Source organism: Littorina saxatilis, linkage group LG7 (assembly GCF_037325665.1).
Source record: "Littorina saxatilis isolate snail1 linkage group LG7, US_GU_Lsax_2.0, whole genome shotgun sequence".
NCBI lineage: Eukaryota > Metazoa > Mollusca > Gastropoda > Littorinimorpha > Littorinidae > Littorina > Littorina saxatilis.
The window spans coordinates 39,007,182-39,032,600 of record NC_090251.1 but is presented as its reverse complement, the minus strand read 5'-3'; the positions used below and the strand labels follow the sequence as shown (position 1 = coordinate 39,032,600).

At 39.6% G+C, this 25,419-nt stretch overlaps 1 long non-coding RNA gene across 1 annotated transcript in view; it reads right to left on the bottom strand.

Moving 5' to 3' along the window:
- Nucleotides 1-12,341: 12,341 nt before the first annotated feature.
- LOC138971426 (uncharacterized) overlaps nucleotides 12,342-25,419 on the bottom strand; it is a 17,964-nt gene continuing 4,886 nt past the window's right edge. The window contains exons 2-3 of the long non-coding RNA XR_011457247.1: nucleotides 24,935-25,132; nucleotides 12,342-18,971 (exon numbers count right to left, since the gene is read on the bottom strand). This is a non-coding gene — a long non-coding RNA (uncharacterized lncRNA). The remainder of the gene's footprint in view (nucleotides 18,972-24,934; nucleotides 25,133-25,419) is intronic.

Genomic DNA, 25,419 nt, shown 5'->3' with positions numbered 1-25,419 from the left:
CATACTAATTTTGATGAGAGATCAGAGAGAAAAAGAGAGAGAGGGAGAGAGATAGAGGTGTCTTTGTTTGGCAATATCTTTATTATATCGTTAGTTTTATAACAGGTAAAGATTCGATTGTTTTGGAAGAGAGCCCGACAAGGTAATCATTTTCTTCATTCCCCCCCTCCCCCTCTCCATGAGCGTTCTGAGGTTTCTGTCACAGCGCACGCGCTCGCGTGTGTATTTTTAACAGGAGCAGTAAAATGTTTGCTGTTCGGGTGTGTTTGTTGATTGCTTTGGGTGACCCTGACGCATAACGAGATTTTCGCGGGCCGTTTTCTTCTTTGCTCTGTTCAGTGCTCTCCTTTGTTTTTTGGGGTAACGGGTTTTATAAATTGCGCGGGAAACACACACAGACTCATAGACACACAGGTATACACGCAAGTATGCACATACACATACCCAGAAACAAAAATCAAGATCAACAACAACGGAGGAACGAACTTTAACAAGAACACACACACATATACACACAAACGTACTCTCTCTCTTCCTGTCTCTCTCTGTCTCTCTGTCTGTCTGTCTGTCTGTCTGTCTGTCTGTCTGTCTGTCTCTGTCTCTCTCTCTCTCTCTCTCTCTCTCTCTCTCACCGATGCGGAAGAATATATCAAGCTCCTAATCCAAAAACAGATCAACTGCTAACGTTCCAAACAAATTGTATTCATTTTATTTGATTTTTTTATTAAGCTCTCTAATTATGTTCAGAGCAGCAATGCAAGCTACAGACAAAAGGCTTGGAGCAGTGCAGTGCTGCCAAAAACATTGCTTGTTTGATCAACTCTGCCTTGCTATTTTAATCTGTTTCTTCATCTTTGTCTCTCATTCTCTAAACCGTTTTCTTGACTCCGTTTCTCTTTCTTCTTGATTGTTTCATCTCGTCTTTTGACAGAGGCCTGCTTTATCGGCACGTGCGTCTGAAGCTGCTGACGTGAGTTTGTTGCATTCATCATCATGCAGCAAATAGAGTTCTCTTCTTCGTCTACATTTTCTGTTTCGTTGAACTATTCATTTTTATCGTCATGTGCGAATCCTGCTCTTTGCCATTATTGCCATGATGGTGCGCGGAACACAGATAATGCCGTCTTCGATGGAGTGGTTATACCGCTTGTTTGAAATATATTTCTGTGTGTGTGTGTGTGTGTGTGTGTGTGTGTGTGTGTGTGTGTGTGCGTGTGTGATCGTGCGTGCGTGCTTGCGTGGGTGCATAATGGTGTGTGTGTGTGTGTGTGTGTGTGTTTTCATAGTGTGTGTGTATATATTTGTATGTCTCTGTCTGTCTGTCTGTCTGTCCGTATGTCCTGGCGTCAGACCTATTCTTGAACGTCGGTAAGTGAGATACAGGATCTTTAACGTGCGCCGTGCTCTTGGTACATGATGTATACAGTAAGAAAGGACAAGCACTTACAGCTATGCACACACACTGAACACAAGAGACTGTACGAAAATGCTTCGCTTGGTCCGGTCGATCAAACAACCGTCCTCGATAACCTCTTTCTAATAATAAAAGAGGAGTAGAACGGATTTGAACTCGCCCGGCCAATTCGTCTAATTCAATATTCATTTGCTCTGGAATAGCAGATGCGCAGACACGCTAACCTCATGTCCTGGGATTTTGCTCGACGATCCTTATTTTTTTGGTGTCAGTGACAACGACGTTCATCATTCGCGAAGAACTCTGGAAGCACGCTTTAATCCCTGAATTTTTCTATGTCCCAATACATCTCTCTTAGTACACCCATTTAAAAAAAAATCTCTCATCTTTTTCAAGTAAAATCACTTCTTTCAGTATCATATTTTTATCCTTCTCTCTTTCGTCCTCATCATCATCGATGTAAGAAGCTTATCTCGATGTCTTCCACAGTTTTTTCTTGTTTTTTCCAAGCAGATGTTTCGCAAGTCCGTGTCTCGTGATCCATTCAGTGGTTGTGCAAGTCACAAAACCCAATACTCTTTCCAAAAGATGCAGAGCTACATTTGTTTTAGCTCCAATCTCTCTGTTGTTCCTTCACTTTAATGACTCAGTACCGGCACGGTTGGCCTAGTGGTATGGCGTCCGCCCCGTGATCGGGAGGTCGTGGGTTCGAACCCCGGCCGGGTCATACTTAAGACTTTAAAATTGGCAATCTAGTGGCTGCTCCGCCTGGCGTCTGGCATTATGGGGTTAGTGCTAGGACTGGTTTGTCCGGTGTCAGAATAATGTGACTGGGTGAGACATGAAGCCTGTGCTGCGACTTCTGTCTTGTGTGTGGCGCACGTTATATGTCAAAGCAGCACCGCCCTATGGCCCTTCGTGGTCGGCTGGGCGTTAAGCAAACAAACAAACAAACAAAATGACTCAGTTAGTTAGTTAGCTGTTGCTTTTTGGGTCCAGCGGACCATAATAGGCCAAATCAGGACCCCATTTAATGACTCAAAGAGGTCGAGGTGTTTGTGGGTATTTTGTGTGAATTGTTGTTTTTATTAAAGATTGACTTGATTGAATGCACACTCCTTCTCGTGTGAACAGATCGGCTCGCCATCTGAGATCTGGTAAGGCTTTCAGTCTAGGTAAGGCTTTCAGTCTAGGTAAGACCAGCAGTCCTCTTGGACACATACCAACAATCGACACGTTGACTGCTTACTGTGATGAATTACAAGTCTTAAAAAAAAGAAAGAAAGAAGAAAGCGATTCTAACGAAATAAAGTCATAGAGAATGCCCATTTGTGACCCTCCGCCACGAAATGAGTCGCATGTCACCTCGCGCGGTTCTGCGCTAGGCTTAATATAAGTCCGGGGGGTGTCTGGTAACAGTGTGAGGGTCACCTTAGTCACAGGCTTATAACTCAAACAGTTTTCGCTCTTTTCTAAAACGGTTTTCACCACTGGATAGAGCATAAAAAAACTCTTCAGGAAAATGTACTAATATGAAAATCATGCAAAGGTGACATGCGACTCATTTCGTGGTGGAGGGTCACATTTAACACAGAGAGCACCCAAGCTGTTCATTTTTGGTATGTGACCAAGTGGAGGGATGGTCTTATCCCTTGTACAACCTGGCCAGATCTGAGACGGTCAGCCGAGAAGGACCGTGCATCTAATAAAGGGAATCTTTTATGAACAATAATGTATACAAACACTCACAAACACCTCGACATTTCAGTCTGTAAAGTCAACGAACAACAGAGACACGGGGGACGGGGGTTTCTTTAAATCTTATTTATACTATTTCAATTTCAATTTTGAACCACAAGCATCCTGTGTGATTTGGATTCTTCAGAAATGTTTTTCCTTTAATGAATACGCGGTCTAGCCCAATGTGCAGCGATATTTCTTTCAATGAAACCGGACAGCTGGTGCGTGCAGCGTTGTCACGATGCATTTGACAGATTGAAATGAATGAATGACGTTTGAAATAAAGTGTTTGCATCTGTTCTTTTTTGTCTTGGTGTGTGTGTGTGTGTGTGTGTGTGTGAGTGTGTGTGAGTATGAGTGTGAGTGTGAGTGTGTGTGTGTGTGTGCCAGTGTGTGTGTGTGTGTGTGTGTGTGTGTGTGTGTGGGTGTGTGTCTTAGCGTGCGTGCGTGATTTTGTGTGTGAGATAGTGTGCGTTCGTGTGTGCGTGTGTTGGTCCGTGTGCACGTCCTTGTGTGTACGGGGGACACGACTGATAATTTGAGTTTAATGGAAAAATCATGCATCAGTGTTATTACTTAGGTTCTAAAACCAAATCGCTTGCAAAAGAGTGACGTTTACACCCAAGAAAACAAAGAGAAAAAGGACGGCTGAAGATTATAATAAAGAAGGAGGGAGGATAGGATGCGTGAGAGAGAGAGAGAGAGAGAGAGAGAGAGAGAGAGAAAGAGAGAGAGAGAGAGAGAGAGAGAGAGAGAGAGAGAGAGAGAAAGAGAGAGAGAGAGAGAGAGCGAGAGAGAGAGAGAGAGTGAGAGAGAGATCACCAAGCATTCGTGTCAATGAAGCTGAAAAACAACAGCTAACCGACCTCTTAGAGACTGCGAGAAACACATGCATAAAACGTCAGGAAGTGAAAGAGAAAGGAACAAAAACCACTCAAAAGACACGAAAAGGGTACATAACTTATGGAATGTGAGATGGATTGAAGACGCCTACAAGTAAACCATTTGGTGGTGACAGAGCTAGGTCTCAAAATCATTTGATTTTCAGGATCTGCGAAACAAAGTCAGTTTCGCTTTTAAAAACTCTTTGGAAATTTAAAAGAAATAGTTGCAGTTTATAATGTTTGTTTGAAAGCTACCAGATGTGTATAGTTTATCGATGATGGTGTAAAGTCATCATCTGAATTTGGTCTTTCTCATTTTTGATAGGGTTTTTACAGGGAAGTAGCCAATAAATCTCTTACTGCATGGTAGAGCATGCACGAAAAATTTCAGTATCCCCCCCCCCCCAAAAAAAAGAAGAAAAAAGAATTTGCGCAAAACACAGGAATAGTTTAGCGAGAAATAATTAAACATAACATTGGGGCAATTTACAATGATACAATGATAATATGTAAAAATGAAAAAGAATAAAATTTCCGCAGAAAAGAGTCGAAATAGAAAACAAAGGTGACAAATGACCGTTAGAAAAGTCAGAAACTGGTGTTGTCGCTCTGATGCACGGGGTCAGTGTTCTGTATTGTTTCAGTATTGTTGATTTTGTTTTGCATGATTATATACTCTTATTCTACTCTCTTAGACAATATGTGATAACCGGCAAGGCGCTGACTTTCGTTTGTGCATTGTTGATGGTGAATGCATGTTAATTTATTTTTAATATATACTTTCTTATGTGATAACCAATGTGCTATATTTTCTCAGGACAAAGAACAAATGTTTATTTTGAATGTTTTATGTATGTTATTATTACGGACACAAACGCTCAGCAATGCAATTTCTCTTTTAGAGATTAATAAAGTTATTGTATTGTATTGTATTGTATTGTATTGTATTGTATTGTATTGTATTGTAAACTCATTTGAATAAGGAAAGACACAAGACACATTCACGTAAAAAAAGAGACATAGGCAACGATTCAGAAGAAGAAACAAGTCGCGTAAGGCGAAAATACAATATTTAGTCAAGTAGCTGCCATTTTTCAGCAAGACCGTATGCTCGTAGCATCGTCAGTCCACCGCTCATGGCAAAGGCAGTGAAATTGACAAGAAGAGCGGGGTAGTAGTTGCGCTAAGAAGGATAGCACGCTTTTCTGTACCTCTCTTTGTTTTAACTTTCTGAGCGTGTTTTTAATCCAAACATATCATATCTATATGTTTTTGGAATCAGGAACCGACAAGGAATAAGATGAAAGTGTTTTTAAATTGATTTGGACAATTTAATTTTGATAATAATTTTTATATATTTAATTTTCAGAGCTTGTTTTTAATCCGAATATAACATATTTATATGTTTTTGGAATCAGCAAATGATGGAGAATAAGATAAACGTAAATTTGGATCGTTTTATAAATTTTTATGTTTTTTTACAATTTTCATATTTTTAATGACCAAAGTCATTAATTAATTTTTAAGCCACCAAGCTGAAATGCAATACCGAACCCCGGGCTTCGTCGAAGATTACTTGACCAAAATTTCAACCAATTTGGTTGAAAAATGAGGGCGTGACAGTGCCGCCTCAACTTTCACGAAAAGCCGGATATGACGTCATCAAAGACATTTATCAAAAAAATGAAAAAAACATATGGGGATTTCATACCCAGGAACTCTCATGTCAAATTTCATAAAGATCGGTCCAGTAGTTTAGTCTGAATCGCTCTACACACACACACACACGCACACACGCACACACACACACACACGCACATACACCACGACCCTCGTTTCGATTCCCCCTCGATGTTAAAATATTTAGTCAAAACTTGACTAAATATAAAAACCCACAAAAGTATACTCATCCACAAAAGAAAAGACACATGGGTAACATACAGTTTTCAATAAAGTCACATAAGTATACTCATTCACAAAAGAAAGCACACAGAGAAATGAGTGTTAAAAAGGTCACATAAGTATACTGATTCTCAAAACAAAGCACACAGAGAAATGAGTGTTAAAAAGGTCACATAAGTATACTGATTCTCAAAACAAAGCACACAGAGAAATGAGTGTTAAAAAGGTCACATAAGTATACTGATTCTCAAAACAAAGTACACAGAGAAATGAGTGTTAAAAAGGTCACATAAGTATACTGATTCTCAAAAGAAAGCACACAGAGAAATGAGTGTTAACAAGACACATAAGTATACTGATTCACAAAAGAAAGCACACACAGAAATGAGTTAAAAACTTGCACATGCCTGTGGCCCCAAAACAGGTGTTAGTGAAGGAACTACTCTTCTTTTTCGTGGCTTCGTCGATGCCGAGGAGCTGTTTGGGAGGGTCAGGAGTATCCAGGGAAAAACTCTTCATGCGTGCATTCAACTTCTTTCGTCGTGTCTTGGGGCTATGAGAGGCTGAAAGAGGCGAAAGAATACCATATGCAAATCAAACTGGAAACACAATCTAATGCTACAGGTATATTAGAAATCCGAAAGAGGTAGACTATCACCGTTCCAAAATCAAGACGTAAACACTCAAAGAAAGGTTATAGTTATTGGCAAACCATTTACTAATTAGTTACTTGTATGTCCGTGCACTAGAGAGACTATTATGTCGATGAAAATTAATGTTTCGTTTTGTCTATATATATTTAAACGTTCCAATAACTACCCTTTGGTGTGTGTGTGTGTGTGTGTGTGTGTGTGTGTGTGTGTGTGTGTGTGTGTGTGTGTGTGTGTGTTAGTGTGTGTGTGTGTGTGTGTGTGTTTGCGTGCGTGCGTGCGTGCGTGCGTGCGTGCGTGCGAGCGTGAATGTTTTTTTACACGTATATCAGATGTTAACAAAAATACTGTAATTTTACAGATTAGGTGAGACAAAAACCAAACTTAAGTTTTCAACAACAACAAATATTTTTGTAACTACAGTTTAAAGAATGTAAGACAAATTCAACAGCAAACGGGTGCAAGAGGGATTTACGGTGTGAAAACAATCTACCATCATGTCAACAAAATACAAAAACAAAGAGACTGCCAACGTTCCAAAATTCAAAATAAAAACCCCAGAAAGGTAGGTTGTTAACAAACGTTCCAACAACCTACCTTTCTTGTTTTTTGATTATTACCATCATGTCAGTTCTTTTCTTCTGATCACAAGGGAATATTGGAAGAAAAATGCAAGCAATGTTAATTGTAACCTATGGGTAAACTATCGCAAACCAGCCTCAGTACCAATTTCTAGTAAAAGTAACACATGCTTGGAAAGATGATTTATGTCAACCAAAATCATTCATTGACCATCTGCTGTGAAGATCAGAACAAAACAGAAATACTGAAGAGAAATCGAAGACAACTACTTCTTGAGTGTTATCATTCACAGTTTAAGCCGCTGCTGGAAATGTGGTGGTTAACAAGATGATAAAAAAGGGTGCTAGAAGAGAAGAAAACTTAACAACATATTCGCAAGATGCTTAACATACTTTTTGAGCTGGAAAAAGAACATATCAAAATATTGACATCATGCTTAAAATATTTTTGAGCTGAAAAAAAGAACATATCAAAACATTGGCATCATGCTTTAAACATTTCTTGAACTAGAAAACAGCTATGCAGAACTCCGATCATAGTTCTTGTAATTCTCTTAAAAATTCTCAGTGACTCAGTGACTGAAGAATTGGGAATAGGGGTGGGGTGGGGGACTACCGAATTGGGAACAGCCGCGAAGGGCTGGTTAAATATATCAAATACTCATGCGGTGAACTCATCTCTAGATTTATAAATTTAGATGAGTCTTTCTATCTAAAGTGCACTCAACTGCATAATAAGACAACAAGAAAATGAGTTTCATTACCAATGCAGCCCTAGTGCAGAAAGCTGTACAACTTGTGGCATTCATATAAGGAGTTATTTTGTGACACATCAACCACTACTGAATATCTCTACTACTGTATGTTGTAATTGTTCCTCCAAAACTATGTCTCGACTACTACATAATGTAACTGATCGTTGTAAACTATGTGACCAGTTACCTGAATCCAGATCACAAGCATTGACAAAAGCCCATCTCAAAGGTGACAAAAAGGAAAGAGAAGAAGTAAGATGGAGACCCAAGTATACCCAGAATCAGTCTAAACTACATGTACCGTACCAGTCACCAACCAGAAGAACAACTTGGGCGGAAATTCCGCCGTTTTGCTTTTACATTCCTCGGTTTCAAAATGTTCCATAAAAACAACATTTAATTTTCATTCAACATTCAAAATTTAATAACATTTAAAAAATTGATAACACGAAAATGAGGAAAATTAACGGAACGTCGCAAATTTCGGCAGGATAAGTAACCCATTAGTTTGCAACTGGATAAACTGTAAATAGTCAAGTTCACAAATAGTTCGATTCAAGACTTCTTGCTGCGTTTGAGCACGAAATTATGCCAGGTTGAGAAAGCTGCGTTCTGCTTGCCTGTAAACCATCCTGTACAGCACCTCGGAATCCGTCCAGACTTTTACATAGGATAAAGCATCTTTCCATTTGAACACATAGCAAAACTCTACAGCCTGCCTGCTGTCTGTGCAGAGTGGAAAATAGTTCGCTTTACATAACCGACACCTAGGTCAATCTACGAAATTAATTCAGCAAAATATTCCCACGCTGCACAGACAACAGTCAGGCTGTTCAGTTTTGGTATATGTCAAAGTGGAAGGATGTGAACTACGGAACGGATCTGTGGTGTACTTGGTCACGATCGTACACACGGAAAAATAAAGTACCTTTGCGAGAACAGAATATAGATTTCAGAAACAAAACGTCGAGTCAGGTTAATATTTTTTTTTTAGAGATAGAGATTAGTACGACCGTACCCAACGTCTCTCCCTGAAAGATACACTCAGCTGTCAGGAGAGAGCGGGAAAGACAAACACCTGACCATGTTATGCATGTCAAAGGGTTTGCCTAAAGATGTCAGGTTGTCAAGAAAAAAAGAGAAAACAACAGCTGCCACAACAAAACGAACATGCCCCGCACTTTTTGACTGAGGTTGTAAGTAGGCCCACGCCGTACTGAAGTTACAGCTAGACGCATTTGTTTGATTGTCTTTGGGGGAAAAGTTTCTTCCAAGAATAAATCACCACACAACACCAGCTCGTAAAAATGAAGAAGGAGAAGGAGAAACATAGAAACACAACCTTAAAATAAGCCGTTCCATTGCCATGCGCAGACAACAATACTGTGTGTGTGTGTGTGTGTGTGTGTGTGTTGTGTGTGTGTGTGTGTGTTGTGTGTGTGTGTGTGTGTGTGTGTGTGTGTGTGTGTGTGTGTGTGTGTGTGTGTGTGTGTGTGCTTCGAGAGCCAAACAATATCAAAAATCCATACAAAAATTAGAAAAACGTTCACAGCTTAAAGTAACCTGTACGTGCACGACATGCTAATTCCCCCATACAAAATCAGGTAATAAGTAATTCAAAACACATGCTTGTTTATAAAACCTTCAAACCAATAATTGGGTTATGAGCAAGAAGATATACTGCAAACCAAATGGGTTATAATAAAACAACAGAAAAGCAAAGAGAAAAGTTGAGAAAAAAAACAAAGCCACACTATTATGTTTGCAAAAGCAAAATTAGCTTTGGTACTGTGTCAGTTACCTCAGAAAAATGCCGTGTTTCAATTGGCAACGTTCACCTCAACGTTACCCAAACACGACATAACGTCATCTAATCAATGCGTTGTCCTGTTATGTCAACATTCTTTTCATGCAACTGATGATCAGTAAGATAAAACATAAGTGCCTTTCCATGCAATCGATTATACTCACCATCTCAGATCTGTCAACGCGATTACAAGGGATACGATCTTTCTTTCTTTCTTTCTTTATTTGGTGTTTAACGTCGTTTTCAACCGTTCAAGGTTATATCGCGACGGGGAAAGGGGGGAGAGGGGATAGAGCCACTTGTTAATTGTTTCTTGTTCACAAAAGCACTAATCAAAAAATTGCTCCAGGGGCTTGCAACGTAGTACAATATATGACCTTACTGGGAGAATGCAAGTTTCCAGTACAAAGGACTTAACATTTCTTACATACTGCTTGACTAAAATCTTTACAAAAATTGACTATATTCTATACAAGAAACACTTAACAAGGGTAAAAGGAGAAACAGAATCCGTTAGTCGCCTCTTACGACATGCTGGGGAGCATCGGGTAAATTCTTTCCCCTAACCCGCGGGGGGAATTACACGGGATACGACCACCCCTCCATTGGGATACATACCAACATTCAACACCCTGCTAGCTTCCTGTGCCTAGTGTCAATGTTTTACTGACATCATTTTGTAAATGACACCTATGTCAATAATCTGACAAATTAATTCAACAAAAAATACAACTCTGCGCAGGACGCAAGCAGGCTGCTGAATTATGGTATGAGTCCAGGTGGAAGAATGCTCTTATCCCGGGTAAAAGCCGGTGTAACACGAGAAAATTACTCCCACGAGATTTTTACTCCGGAGTAAACATTTCGTACGAAAATGTTACTCCCTTTACGAAAAAAGTACTCCCCCATTACACGAGAAAATTACTCCCCACGACAAGTGAGTTCCGAGTAAACATTTCGTACAAAAATGTTACTCCCCTGACGAATAAATAATGAATAAATTACTTCACCCTATCACGAGCAATTTAACTTCCCATGCCAGGTGTACGAAATGTTTACTCCCTTGTCCCTTGTTAGTCTTGGTGGTGGAAGGGGTGGAGGGAGGGTAGCGCGACATTCGTTTGCGCGAGATCACATAATTTTATTGGCATTATCCCTTCGCCCGCATCCCATTTTCGCGTACGAGATTTTTTCTGGAAGTAAAAAAAATGGGGAGTAAAAATTTCGTGGAGGGAGTAATTTTTTCGTGCCTTGGGGAGTTCTTTTCTCGTACGAAAGGTGTACTCGGAGTAAGAATTTCGTACGAAATTTATACTCAGGAGTAAATTTTTCGTGGAGTAAAAATGTCGTGTTACACCGGGACAGATTTGCTATCTTCTTCTTCATTCATGGGCTGAAACTCCCACGTTTTTGTTTACATGTATGATCGTTTTTACCCCGCCATTTGGTCAGCCAAACGCTGCTTTCGGGGGTTGCATGTTTGGTATTTTCATGTTTCTAGTACATGTATAACCCACCGATGTCTGACATGGACTAAAGGAACTGTTCTGTGTGTGTGTGTGTGTGTGTGTGTGTGTGTGTGTGTGTGTGTGTGTGTGTGTGTGTGTTTGAGAGAGAGTGGGGGGAATGAGCGAGAGAGAGAGAGAGAGAGAGAGAGAGAGAGACACACACACACACACCCACACACACACACACACACACACACACACACACACACACACACACACACACACACAAACAGAAACAGGGAGAGTCTGTGTTTTTGGCGGTGTTTGTATATGCGCGGGCTTGTGCTCTTAGTATAACTCTAGAATGCAGGAGGCGTTTGATGTGTGTATTTACAATTGGATGCTAATCAGTAGGCTTTTAACGCACGTAGCTTCCTCTTTCCTGCATCCTTCTCGAGGAATGTCCAGGAAATTGTGCGTGTAGCGATATTTTTGCTTTGATGCTGTGAATTTCATTTGTACGTGCAGTAGGAATATCGCCACCATTGTCAATGAAAAAAGAATATGGTCTTGACAACTAATAAATACCAATGATTTTGGAACTAAAAGGACACTCGTAGAAAGCCAGAGAAATGCGATGGAAACTTGGTTCAAAGTTTGGCCCTGGAATTCAATTCTAAAAACATCTGATATATAGACAGCTACATATATTTTTTAATTACTTGTTTGACGTTTGTCTCTGGCATGTTATTCTAAAGACAATGACTATACACAGCTATATAGCTGTCTTTTTCAGTTGACTGAAAAGTTAGCCCCTGGAATGTAATTATACATAAAACAGATATAAACCGTTACATAGAAATGACGACGACAACAGGCACAATATATGTTCACGATACCAAACTAATGCTTTGTACTATACACTATGTAACAACAGCTACATATAAGACCATCAATAAAAGGATCTTGTAATGACTAAGAAGTCTGGCAATAAATGCGTTTTACTGACTCTTATTTGTATACCTATCTATGTTTCATTGCGGATCGGTTTCAAATGATACATGTATTTACTAAGGAAGCTGGCAATTACCGTAGGTTATGTAGTGGATTGGGTGTGTCACCATCACGATTTTGCACACACAACAAACAACAAAAGCGAATTTGGATTGCAAAAAGGAACCATTTATTTGATGGGGGTTCAAACAGGATCAAACGAAGTAATACGACACCACGAATACATAATACAACGAACCCATACCGCCCAAAAATGACGTTCATATTGACATACAAAGTTCAGACCCACAAAAAATACCACTTCTCTCTGAGGAATTTTACAATTATTTCTTTGATTGTCACTTGCAGAGGTACGGTTGACATTCTTGTACTGAAATGAGGCTTTTTGTGGGTCTGGTTACAAACAGTGTACTATGAACACGAGTGAACATCCAATTATAAATATCATATTCTCGATGTAGTTTTATAGATGGAAAATGCAATACAAATCTATTGTACAAACAAGAGGAAAGAAAACATTAAGACTGCTCGTGAAAGGTAAACTGGCAGATTGTAAGGAAACAATAATCGCTTCACAACTCTGTGAACCCCACTCTTAAAACTGATTGGTAAAAGAACCTTTCTGTTTAGAAACGGCAAAAACTGAATTGAATAATTCAAGTAAAAATATGTGATTGCGACACCATTTTGTGCAAGATCAATTAAATGTAAATTTAAACCACGATTGTCAGTGCTGTGCCTGATAAGTGCATCAAAGACATTTAAATAAAATACAGACACTGGCCTGTGCAGCAGTTTAAATATTCGATGTACGTAACAACTTCTGATCATCTCACATCTCCTTTCAATTTTACAATGATGCAGAATTGTTTTGTGCTCAGTTTCCCCCCATTAATTGCATAAGACAAATCAGTGTGTAATACCACTCAATGATGTAACATACATCTCACACCTTTCACAAACTCTAATGCAATTATGCTGTAAAATATTCTTGCCTCCAAGGCAAAAACTGTAATGAAAAGGATTTGATATATAACTAACGCTGGGAAGACTAATTGGGAATTACAACACAACGGAACACAATACAGGTGAACATAGAATCTCATCTCTTGAGCATTTCAAGGTATCCGTAACCGAATAGATGTGTGAACAAACCATATGAAAAACACATCAGTAATCAACACTAAGGTACATGTACCTAAAGTCAAAACTGAATCCATGGAAGAAATCAGATTTGAAAGACTACCACGCAATAACCTCTGGTTATTGTTATTCTTGAAGAAATAAAACTTTAAACGAACCTTGAATCGAAAGAAGCCTCACCTATATATCCTGATACCAGGGACCTATGTTTAATATAGGTCTATGCTGATACTAACAACTGGTTTACAAAAAATGATAGCCTTTACCTTTCTGAAAAGACAGTGTCGACATTCTCGATAACAAAGGAAATATACTCGATAGATTGACTTACTTTCATGTGTAACTTAACTTTAAAGGTGAACTTCACCTGAAAACAAGAATCAGTTCAACAGAAGAATCACTAATTTCCTATTTCATCTCCTGTCATCATAAGTTTATAACACAGTTTCTATAACTTTCTCAACCGTTGGGCGTTTAACTTTCGTTTTAGGAGAAACAGTAAGCAGCATGAAAATTTCATCCAGAATACGATCATGTAGACGCTTGTTCTTCGGTGGTAACCGTCCATTTTGACTCTTTGTTCTATACCTTTATGTTTATCTAATACTCTACACTCCTTTTCTTATAAAAGACTTAAAAAAAGTCCCTGAGATATTAATTCGCTACTAGTTTCTATAAGTTTAAGTTATCAAAAATATCAGCTTCACAATATAACGCATATTCATGATGACTTTTTGAGTTACGCACACGGGAAGACAATTAACATACAGATTACAATTAACATGATTAACTCGTTTATAGCCGTCGTTTGGTCAAACAGCAGTGCGCACGTGCTACACTAGGCTAACATCGCGATTTTAAATGTACATTCCTTTTCACGCAACCCTTCATCTCATCCATCACATATCTGTTCCGTCTTTTACATAGGATTGGAGCATCCTTCCACGTACACATATACACAAATTCAACGGCCTGGCTACTGTCTGCACGGAGTGGGATATTTTTTTTGAATTAATTTGGTAAATTACACCAGTGGCAATGTAAAAAATTCCCAGTGTGCAAAGAACGGACGTTGTGTTAACATGGAAGGGATGTTCTCATTCCGTGTAAAATCTTGGACATTTCTGTTATGGTTAATATGATCGTTTACATGGGAAGACAATGTATGTTTCAGCACCACCTGAAGTTTTTCTATGCACAGTTTCTTGCGTCCTTTTCACTTTCATCGTACTTGGTACGAATTACACTTCACACTAATCTTACATTCAACCGAGTTAAATGGAAGAGGGTTAATGTGTTTCCACATTTTCAATCAGAAGTGAACAGCGGGGAATACTTATCGTGGAAAGGAAAAACAGGTCCAAACAAGCTTCATGGAATCATACTTGAAGCGAACTGGCTGAATGGGAGAAGTGTGAACAAGGGAACAATATACATGAAAACAACAGGAATAAGGATCTTCACATGGAAAATGTCAAAATACACACACACACACACACACGCCTAACACGAACGAATGAAAGAAATTACAATAATATGATTGTACACTTACAAAAAAACAAAAACAAAAAACCCCAAAAAATGATTGTACAATTATTGGGCAAATAATATCGGGGGGAAAAACCTACCGAGTCTTGTGCATCGACAAAGGTATCTCGAAATAACACCAACAACAAACCATTTAGACCCTTTTTGGCATTTTCAAGGAGGCCTCATGTCGATGTACAAGACCCAACCGAGTGTCACACATGTGACCAACACCAAATGTACACCATGTACATTGTAACAACAACAATAATGAGAAGCCAACAAAGCCCTAACAACCCCCCTTGGTAAGGGGGAAAACCTTCCTCCATACAGACAAGGAAAAGCGGGATTCAGTTTGACTCGCATCAAATCAAATTCAAAATCTTGAGAACACGATTATCAAAACTGTCATTTCAACAGCGTTAAAAATCCCTTATCTGAACGGTGAGTTGATTCGCTTTTGGTACAATGCCTCTCGCATCGTATTCAACATCTTGGGAACACGACTATCAACAGCGATAACAATCATCTACCTGAACGGTGAGTTGTTCTGATTTTACTACAATGCCTCTTGTATGGTAATCGGTTCAACTGTCAACCTTAGTGTTTTTATGATCTGGCGTGAACCTTTGGAGTTGTTTCCACCATTCTGCAAACAATATCATTCCCGAAGAATGTTATACAACCCATCTTAACCGGCGTTGGTTTCTTTCATATATATTTGTTTTTGGATTTATTCTTTCATATAAACATATACATTTTTACGAGCATTCAGCAATATCCGAAACAATTTGGCAATCAACTGGCAATATTTCGAGTCACTTTTACCAGCAATTGACAATATTTCGATTTTTTTAATTCACAACAATTCCGACTAATCTTTTTATCAAAAATTGGCAATACCGAATATTTGTTTCGCAAAAAATGTCAATTTTAGGGGCCATTTTAGCCAGAACTCTTATTACTGCTGTGTTTCATGTCCATCAATTTAAAGCCAGGGTGGCCTTGTTGTTACTGAACTATTTTCGTTACGTGTCAAACCGTACCCCACTTCCCGTCATTCTCTCTGGCTACTTGAGTATCACAGATAGTGCTTTCCTTCGTAAAGCCACCAAAAACACAATTAGTATCACTTTCAAAAACAAGTTGCATCGTATCAAACATTCAAACAACAAATCCATCGGGAAATGAAACCATACACGTTTGTTTTGTTGACTATAGTCAAGTTCTGGACCATGCGAATTGTGAATTTAAGCTAGTCTATGAAGCATCTACGTTTACTGTACTGTACTATACTATACTATACTATACTATACTATACTATACTATACTATACTATACTATACTATACTATACTATACTATACTATATTTGCATTATTTGCACACAACAAGGAGAATATTTTGCACTTTTTTTGCACAGTGGAAATCGTGTACCGTTTTCTACTAAAGACAAAACCTACAGTTGCCACAATGGTTTGAAAACCAATACATGTTCTGTGACAAAATGGAGAGACTAAAACTAACATTAATTTCGTGTATTCCAAATGCAAACCGGCGAATATATACAACACGGCAAAAAGTTTGTAAAAGGCTAAAACAATTTGGAGCTTTGTAAGAGTGGTGTCGGTAAAAGTTTACTACGACTGACTACCGAGCTGTAAGCGTTTGCCATTCCGTGACTCACAACCACACCGTCTAAACCGCATTTTCCTGCTGCTCTCAAAGAGGAGGGGTGAATAATGCAGTAAACACCTTATACGCAAATGTGTTAATGCAGCAGGATGGTAGACAACAAATAAAATTAAATATAAAAAAATTCGTTATTATTTTGTTCAAACTGGACTAAACTTAGACATAGAATGTTCGGAGTATTTCCGTATTTAGTTGGTTTAAACAATTTTAGTCAAATAACAATGCTGCATACAATCAACTAAACAAAAGGAGCACACTAAGCTAAGCTTATGAGCGTGCTCTGTGTTTTCTTGAACTTACACAGAAATGTTAGAGGTACTGAAGTTTGTGTTGTGAAAATAGGAGGGGGGGGGGGGTCCAGAAATGTAGCTGCACTAAGGCTTTTCTTCTCGATGACAGAATGTCATGCCAGAATTATAATGATGTATTTTCAGTGAGCAAAGTCAATGATCCTGTCAAAACTGACAAAAACGACGTAAGTAAATGTATTTCGTCGATGTATTGGGGGGAAAACGGGAGAACAAGATTGGGCAGTAAATCCTTTCAGTCAGTTGAGCAAGTTCGCCGTGCTTTAAAAAAGAAAACCATTTATTTCATTACATCTCCGGGAGTCTTATCTACGTCTGAACTATTGTTTAAATCGATCATAAAGTCACAATCGCCAGCATTCCTTTACACATCTTCAAAAAAAAATGTGACACACTCCCTGATTACGAAAGAACGTGTCTACCTGAAGATCACTTAAAGTTACACACCAAATCATACACCGCATTTTCAAAAATTATTTTTACTCTAAACTGAAATACAACCAAACTCACTCCGAAAATCATATCGACAGGTAAAAAGAAAATGTCCCTTGCTGCACGATTATTCGCCATAAACGGTTTTCATTCAAATAAAAGCAAACTGTTCATTTAAACAAACAGAACAATAACAAATTCGCAGACAAGTATTGGAAAACGGTTTCCAGTATGGTTCTCCGCTGGACACAAAATGAAATCAAATGTTTTCTTGTCCAAACGTTGAGAAAAGCAATGTTGTTAAACACGGCTTCGATGCTTCTGCTCAGTACTGGCACGTGTAGGTCTCACAATTCTACCCGCGTATGTCACGCTACAAAGGGCCACACCTCTCGCCAAACTTCAAAGTGTGTCCTTTTTGAACACAATCAATTGAAACAGTCTTTACTATCAGTCTCTCATTAAAGGTACTGAACTTGTCAAATCCAGGTGCACGGAGCCCCTGGGGCTTTTAGTCATACCTCAGGTGGCTATCCGTTAGAAGAACTACCAAGTTTCATTGACTTGCACCCAAAGAGTCAAGAACTGCGATTTTTTTACGAATTAATTTTGTACTCGGACCCGGCTGGTCTTGACCTATTTTTGGATCTAAATTTAGATCAGGTAGATCACCACACCATGCACAAAAAGACACGTCACTAGCAAACTATGTCAGACGTCATCATGAGTTTGTGTAAAACAAAATGGAGGCCGGAATCACTCAGTTGAATCGAACTCCGACCAAACACCACGTAATAACTAGGTTAATTTATGCACTCGCGTGAACAAGAAACTGTGGAGCTTCACAGATGTCGTCGTTGGGTAGTTTTGGGTTTGTTTTACTACCATAGGAGGATTTTTGAACTGTAAATGCACTCAGCTGCAACAAAAACGCAAAACGAAGGCTGTGAGCTGCACTGTGCCTTTAAGGTAAGAGGAAGACTTTTATTTCACAGTTTTAAAATGTATTCGATGTTTTAGCACAAGCAATTCAACGTCCGGGAAAACAATTCCCGAGGTCTCACAAATCTACCCGCGTATGTCACGCCACAAAGGGTCACACCATGTACGTACCACCCCTCTCGCCACACTTCAACCAAAGTGTGTCCTTTTAAAACAATATCAACTGAACTCTCTTTAGCATCAGTCTCTCATTAAGGTGAGAGGAAGACTTTCACTCTTCACAGTTTTAAAATGAATTCGTTGTTTTAGCACAAGCCACGCCCGGAAAAAATTCTCCAGAGACTCAAACAGTACATTACAACGAAACAACACCTTTACGGACAGCTAAGGATGTTAAAGTCAGTAATCGGGAAAACCCCAAACCTTGGCATTACAGTCTTGATTGACGTACCGTACTAATGTTGCGCTACAAAAGAAATCATGTGTGGCGCCACAAAATTGTCGTCAAATTTCAATCAAACAACAAATCAATCAAACCTTTTCAGAAGAAAAAAAAATCTCAGGAAAAAACGAGTTCATACTCCTAGATCGGAAGAGGACAGGCGCTTGACGGGACTAGTCTGTTTGTAGAAGTATTTGAAGTCATGCCCAAGGTCGTGCTTGACAAGGTCACTACGGTGCACAGCGCCACAACACAGGCACGTGCCGTCCGCTGCCACAGGAGACAGGCCTAGAACAACGACAACACACGACACTGACACAACCACCTAGAACAACGACAACACACGATACTGACGCTACAACATTGCACAACACCAACTGGGCAACATCGAGAGGCTTCGACAAGTTCTTTTTACAACATTGATGGGAAGTACGGCTCAGGAACGACCAAAGCCACGTGGCGCTAGCTTAGGGTGGAGGCGGGGGGCGGTCTTCAAAGCTTGACTACATCACACGAGACCTCTAGTATCATGCCCCCCCCCCCCCACCACGCCAAACCAGTGCCATGTATCTCTGCTAGAACAAGCACAGTCATCGTCGTTCCTTGACTGTATGACAGCCGCTCATTAGTTCAATTTGTGTGTGATTTGTCAAAGCTCGTTCCATGAACAAGTTTTACAGCCGTTTGAGACAAACAAACTCCTCGAAACCTCTTTAAACGCAAAGAGCAGACATACATGGGTGGGTTAATACAACACTTATGTGCGGAAAACGATGCTGTTAACTGTTTTGTCTTAGTTAAAACGCGTTATTGCTGTTAAAATTCTCCTTCGGAAAAAGACATTCTAAAGTTAGTTTTTCTCTCTCAGTTATTTGAAACTTCTGACAGTCCCCTGCGATTATTTACGTTTCGCGTTAGCCGAACAAGACTGGAGACCACGAGGCGATTATGGGTGGCAATGCACAATTGAAAGCTTTCTCTATCAAACTCAACATTGCTGGGTGACACTGTTAAACTTTTTTTCTTCTGATGTTTGACGAATCTCAGTCATTATTTGCGTAGAAAACGTGTGAATAAGAATTTGTTCCACTGTGGTGTGCCAGCACCCCCTTCAAATCCTCGTACTCGGAGTCTGATTCTGTAACTACTTACTGCCATATAAGTTGCACTTTTAGTAAAGAGTAGCCAAGCAGCAAAATATAAAGTGGTTGCCCACAAAACAGTAAATATAAAGTTACAAATTAAGCGTCAGACAGAAAAAGTGCATTGTGAACAAATCAAAACTTTTCAACATGCAACTATGAATTCTGTAAACTTTCTTTCGCGTGGTAATGTTGAATGATATTCAAATCGAAGTGTGGGCCAAGATTCGAATAAAACACAAACCACCAAACAAACCAACCGGACTCCATTCCGTGATTCTTCACTGCCGAATAAACTTCATTTAAACTTTTTTTTAAACACGCGAACCCACAAACATAAAAGCTAGGTATCAAAACCTGCTCAAGGGCGATATAAAGTCACACTAGCATTTCTGAAATAAATTCTCACAAACTTATTTGCCGCCAACCTAATACCGTGTTAGAACACTGCGCAGAGTTACGTTGATAGTGACATTGGCAAAGTACACAACTTGCATATGTGGCACAAAACAACAGCGACAAAAGGTCATATGAACACAGCCAAAAGCATGAAACAATATTGTAAAGATTAATCCATGGCTTCTCAAACTTGACAAAATAAAGTGGGAAAATAAACAGATAAAAAAGACAACAGAATCACAATCTGAATTTGGAGTTGAGTTTGAGGGGTAAGTGATGTGGTACATGATAAAAAAACAAAAAACACCCACACATTTATCACAATCAACATCAAGATACATCTTTTGCGGGCAAGCAATGCACATTTTACAACAATTAACGAACTACCCGTACCTAATATTTAACACGTCACAATGCAGATCCAAACACACTGCATTAAAAAAAGAATATATTGGGGTCATGGCATTTTCATATCGAGTGTACAGCTTCCGTTCAGAATGTTAACTGTTGGACTGTATCCAGAAACACACTTCATTGAACAATTAAAATCAAACACTGATTAAAACCCCCCAAAGGTTTGGCTTGGTGCGAAGTGGGTAAAGAACAGGGTCTATGATGATAAAAAAAATCAAAGAAACAAAAGAACAAAAGAACAAAATTCCGCCAGTCGTTTGAAAGAATATATGGTATTTTGTAAACGACACACGCAAAATCCCCCATAAATCAAACGTATAACAGAAAAAAAACCGGCCATATCATTCTTTTGACCAGAATAACAGCAACACACATGTGCTCTTGTAATTGTGGCTTCGAATTTCCCATCCAAAACAGAAACAAACCAGTTTGAGGTATCCATTAGTTTTGACAAAAACATTCTGCATCCTGCGGCGGCCTGCACATTTTATCCCATCAGTCCAAAACCAGCATACTGTTCTCACACTGGACCATCTTGGCACACATTCTGGGTTCTCTCCTCCCTCTCACCACACAACGCCACCGGGCCAAAGCAGAACAGGTTGGGCCAAACGGGAATGCCCAAGGGAGGGAACTCGGAAGTGCAGGTAAAAAAGCGACAAACATTGTCGCGGACTCGGAACACCAAATGCAGCAGCCCGAAGACTCAGGTGTTGGATTTACGATGGTGGCCGCTATGACAATGACAGGCACACCGGCAGTGGTCGGGGTCAGAGCAGTTATGACCTGAGAGAAAAATGAAAACAAGGAAAACAACAAATAAACAAAGGGGGATAATCACAGACACGTCCGTCCAAAGTGTCACCAACTAGGGCAGATGTGTCAGAAACCCACGGCCAATAGCAGTGTTCTTGAATCTCTGTGTCTGTTCAAAGACCATGCAGCATCTACCCCTCCACTAAGATGGCACAACCTTGGGATGGATCATCCACCAAAATAATATAAACTTGGAGTGAATCCAATGTATAACAAAGAGACTGCCAAAACTTAAATTTTTTTTTTAAATTAAAAATATAAAATTAAAAAAAAATCTTTTTATAACTTGGAGTGATTTACTGTTCTACAAGCCAAATGTTAGTGACACTACTCTAAGCAACAAAAGCAATCACTATAGACACTAGCGTCTCGTGTGAGTGACACTCCAGACGGGACTGAAAACGGAATTGACCAGACATTGACACAAAGAGGACGTGGCATCTCGGGTCAGGAAGACACCAGGGTGCAGCCATCTGGAGGACAGAACAGGACACGAGAACATACGACCCATAGGCGAGGAATAGAGACAAAGAACTGAACGAAAACTAGGGTAAAAAGGGGAGACAAGAATCAGTCCTCCGGTGTGTTTTCTCTCTAAGGACACTTTCTGAGACATACAATTTTGTTAGTACAACTATTTGAATACGAAATTAGAAGGTGCGTTGAACTAATGTCCTGATAATTGTGTTTGAATCCAAATAATGTTTTTTTCATAATTTTTTTCTCATAAAGTTGCGTGTCACCGTTATCACAGACAAAAAGGCTATTTCGTTTTAATATGCCAAATTGTAATGTGCCGAAAGCAGTTAAGATCAAAATGGTGTGTCTATACCAACTGTCTAAACCGTACGGAATTTTGATTTTGAATGATACGTATTCTTCAGATTTGTTTAAACCTTGATTTCACATCTTTTGAGGTTCTAAACTCCAAACAGTTATCATAATCAAGACAGGAATAAAACTGGAGGTAGGGTGTATGTAAATTCTCAGTACGAAGAAAGAAATTGTACACAATTTAAAAATGCCATGAATTCCAAAGTCCAACAGAATACCCCAATGTTGGTTAAGCACGAAAACATGTAGGGTTATGAGGAAATAGAGGTACACAGAAAACACAGTGCACATGCGTTATTTTAGGACAAAAACTAAACATGATTCTCAATGCAGCTGGCAAATAACTGAAATTTCTCAATCCCCTTCCCCCCCCCCCCACCCCCAGCTTTAATTTTGGGTATCAAGATCAAGTGTAAATCTGTGCATTTCAAATAAGGCTTTTTCTCAACGGCAAGTGCATAAAAAAGTCACCCTTGAACTTCTGAGTGCGTCAACTCCTGAAGTCGGCGACGAAATATTTTGTTTCAAAACAGAACAGAGCCTTCTCTCTTCCTCCCCCATTGCATAGTCCTCCCACTATTATCTTTTTACATTGTAATCGTCCGCTAAAAGAAGATGTTCGGATATACCTCTGTTGGCTTTGTATGAGTTGTGAAAGAGTGTATACCTACCCTTCCTTTTTCGGGGACAAACAAATGCACACGTGCTCCTGTTCACGTGTTTCAGACACACTGATTGGCCCGTGGACTGTTTGTCCCAGTAAAAGCAAGGGTATTCACTCGTTAACAACCCATACAAACCCGACAGAGTTATTTTCGGAATGCGTCTATTGCTACTTCAGATTGTTTTTAAGAGCACACTCAAAACGCATTGTCCGTTGTGCTCTTTTACTTTAATGACATGTATCCGGTTTTGTCATTTGAAAGTCTGGAATAAAACCTGTTTCATTACATGTATGCGGTTTTGTCATTTGGAATTCTGGAATAAAACCTGTTTAATGACATGTATGCGGTTTTGTCATTTGAAAGTCTGGAATAAAACCTATTTAATTACATTTATGCGTTTTTCAGTTTTGGTGAAAGTCTGGAATAAAATCTGTTTAATTACATATATGCGGTTTTGTCATTTCAAAGTCTGGAATAAAATCTGTTGAAACTGTGCAACAGAGCCTTAGCATCAAACTATCGTCAAAGTCGCGTTACTGAAACGGTAAAGAAAACTGCTTATGGGAGCTAATCTCTTTGGCAAGGAACTGGCAAGCTGTCAAAGTCAAAGAAATAATTATATGAGCGGATTAAAAAAACCTTCCACAGTTCGGCGAAACACTTTGACAAGAAAAATGCCCTCTCAAAACTAAAGCATGATTTCTCTTTTTATTCTTCTTGGAGGAGAAGTACAATTTTTTTTATATGTGAAGGCGAAAGTACAGAATATTTTTACTGCCCTAGGTTACACAATACAGATAAACTATGTCTGATTCAACTAAATACAGAACTATATGCAGGCCGCCATGCTTTTAGACGCAGACAAATTCAAACCGCCAAAGCTACGAATTAGATCGTGCGTTTAAGCAGCGTCCGTTGAAAACAGCATGAATGGTTTCATCACTACGTGAACAGTCACACCACGGAATCTATAACACTATTCAAAACTGTTACATCACTCACACAACACATTTACACAAAGAACTTTGAAAATCTTTTCTAGTACAATAAGCAACAAAAAGCGCGGTCTAAAGATCTTGGTGAGAAATACACATCTGAATAATTAGACCTTTACAAAAAGAGTGTTGAGTATATCTACATAGAACATGAACACTGACATATTGATGACATTGACCAGGTAACTTTAAAACATCACTCCCAACAGCGCAGACACAAATAAGCCTGCATTACTCTGAACAATAAAATGAATTTCAAATCACTCAAACCACTTCACACCAACATGAACACTTTACTTGACATCACAGACCATAGAACATCAAATATACTGAACCTCGAAAGAAACTACTACGACAACGAAGACAACCTCTTGTCCTTTCACAAAACCCTTGTTAATGACTTCTAATTCTGGAGGGTTTCTGGTGTCTACGTACACCAGGTTCAATACAACACGAAAAGCAGCATCAACAGCAGCACTAACACACGGTATACAATGGAATTTTGTATTTGAAAAAAACACTGAACACAAAAATATGGACAACACTAATGGCGGAGTCACACCAAGACGACGCACGGCCAGCGCACTGAAAATATCGCGAAATTTTGGCCAGTGCGTTGTCGTTCCCTGGGTGTGCGTCAATACGCGTTACTCGTTCGTCGAGCGCGCTAGACCAACGCTACGCATTCGTTGTCATTCGCTGTGTGCGTTGGGATTTTTTGAGCATGCACAAAAATGTGCTTCTACAAAACCGCGGTCACACAACGACGCACTGATCATTATTTTCCATTTTTGATTCATTATCAGTGCGCTGGCCGTGCGTTGTCTTGGTGTGACTCCGCCATAACACTGAAGCAACATTGAAAGCCTTGACGGACGAACATTGGACGCAACGCACACCGCAGCGTTGCACAGACGAAGAGAAGCAGCAGACACGACTTGAAGGGGGGGACCAAGGGGGGTTCAGGGAGGATCATTACTGGTTACCTGAGGAGGAGGGACTGGAGGCTTTACTGGTGCTGCCACTGCTGTCACGGTCTCCGTGCCCTCGGCCGATAGCTAGCCCGGAGCAGGGTGCCCCCTGGCTCGGGGCGGCGGCCGCTGCTTGCCCGTCCTTGCCCCGTGACTGTCGGGGCAAGTCCGCGGCGCACTTGAGTAGACTGTATACGGGGTCGATGTCCTTCGCTGGAAAAAAGCAGAGAAGTGTTTGGTTTAAACAAAACTTTATTCAATTATTATCATGACAAAAACAATACATGGTTTTTAGGATAACTAACTCAAGTATATAATTATATAATGCTTATTTTAAGTAATCCAGAGAAATGTTTGAGGTTAAATCTTTTGTTGACAAGTAGAAGCAATCGTTGACAACTCACGCAAGCACGCATGTGCATACATACACGCACACACGTTCGCACATGTGTTTCAAGTTTAATCCTGCAACGATATTTGAGGTAAGGATGATAAGGACG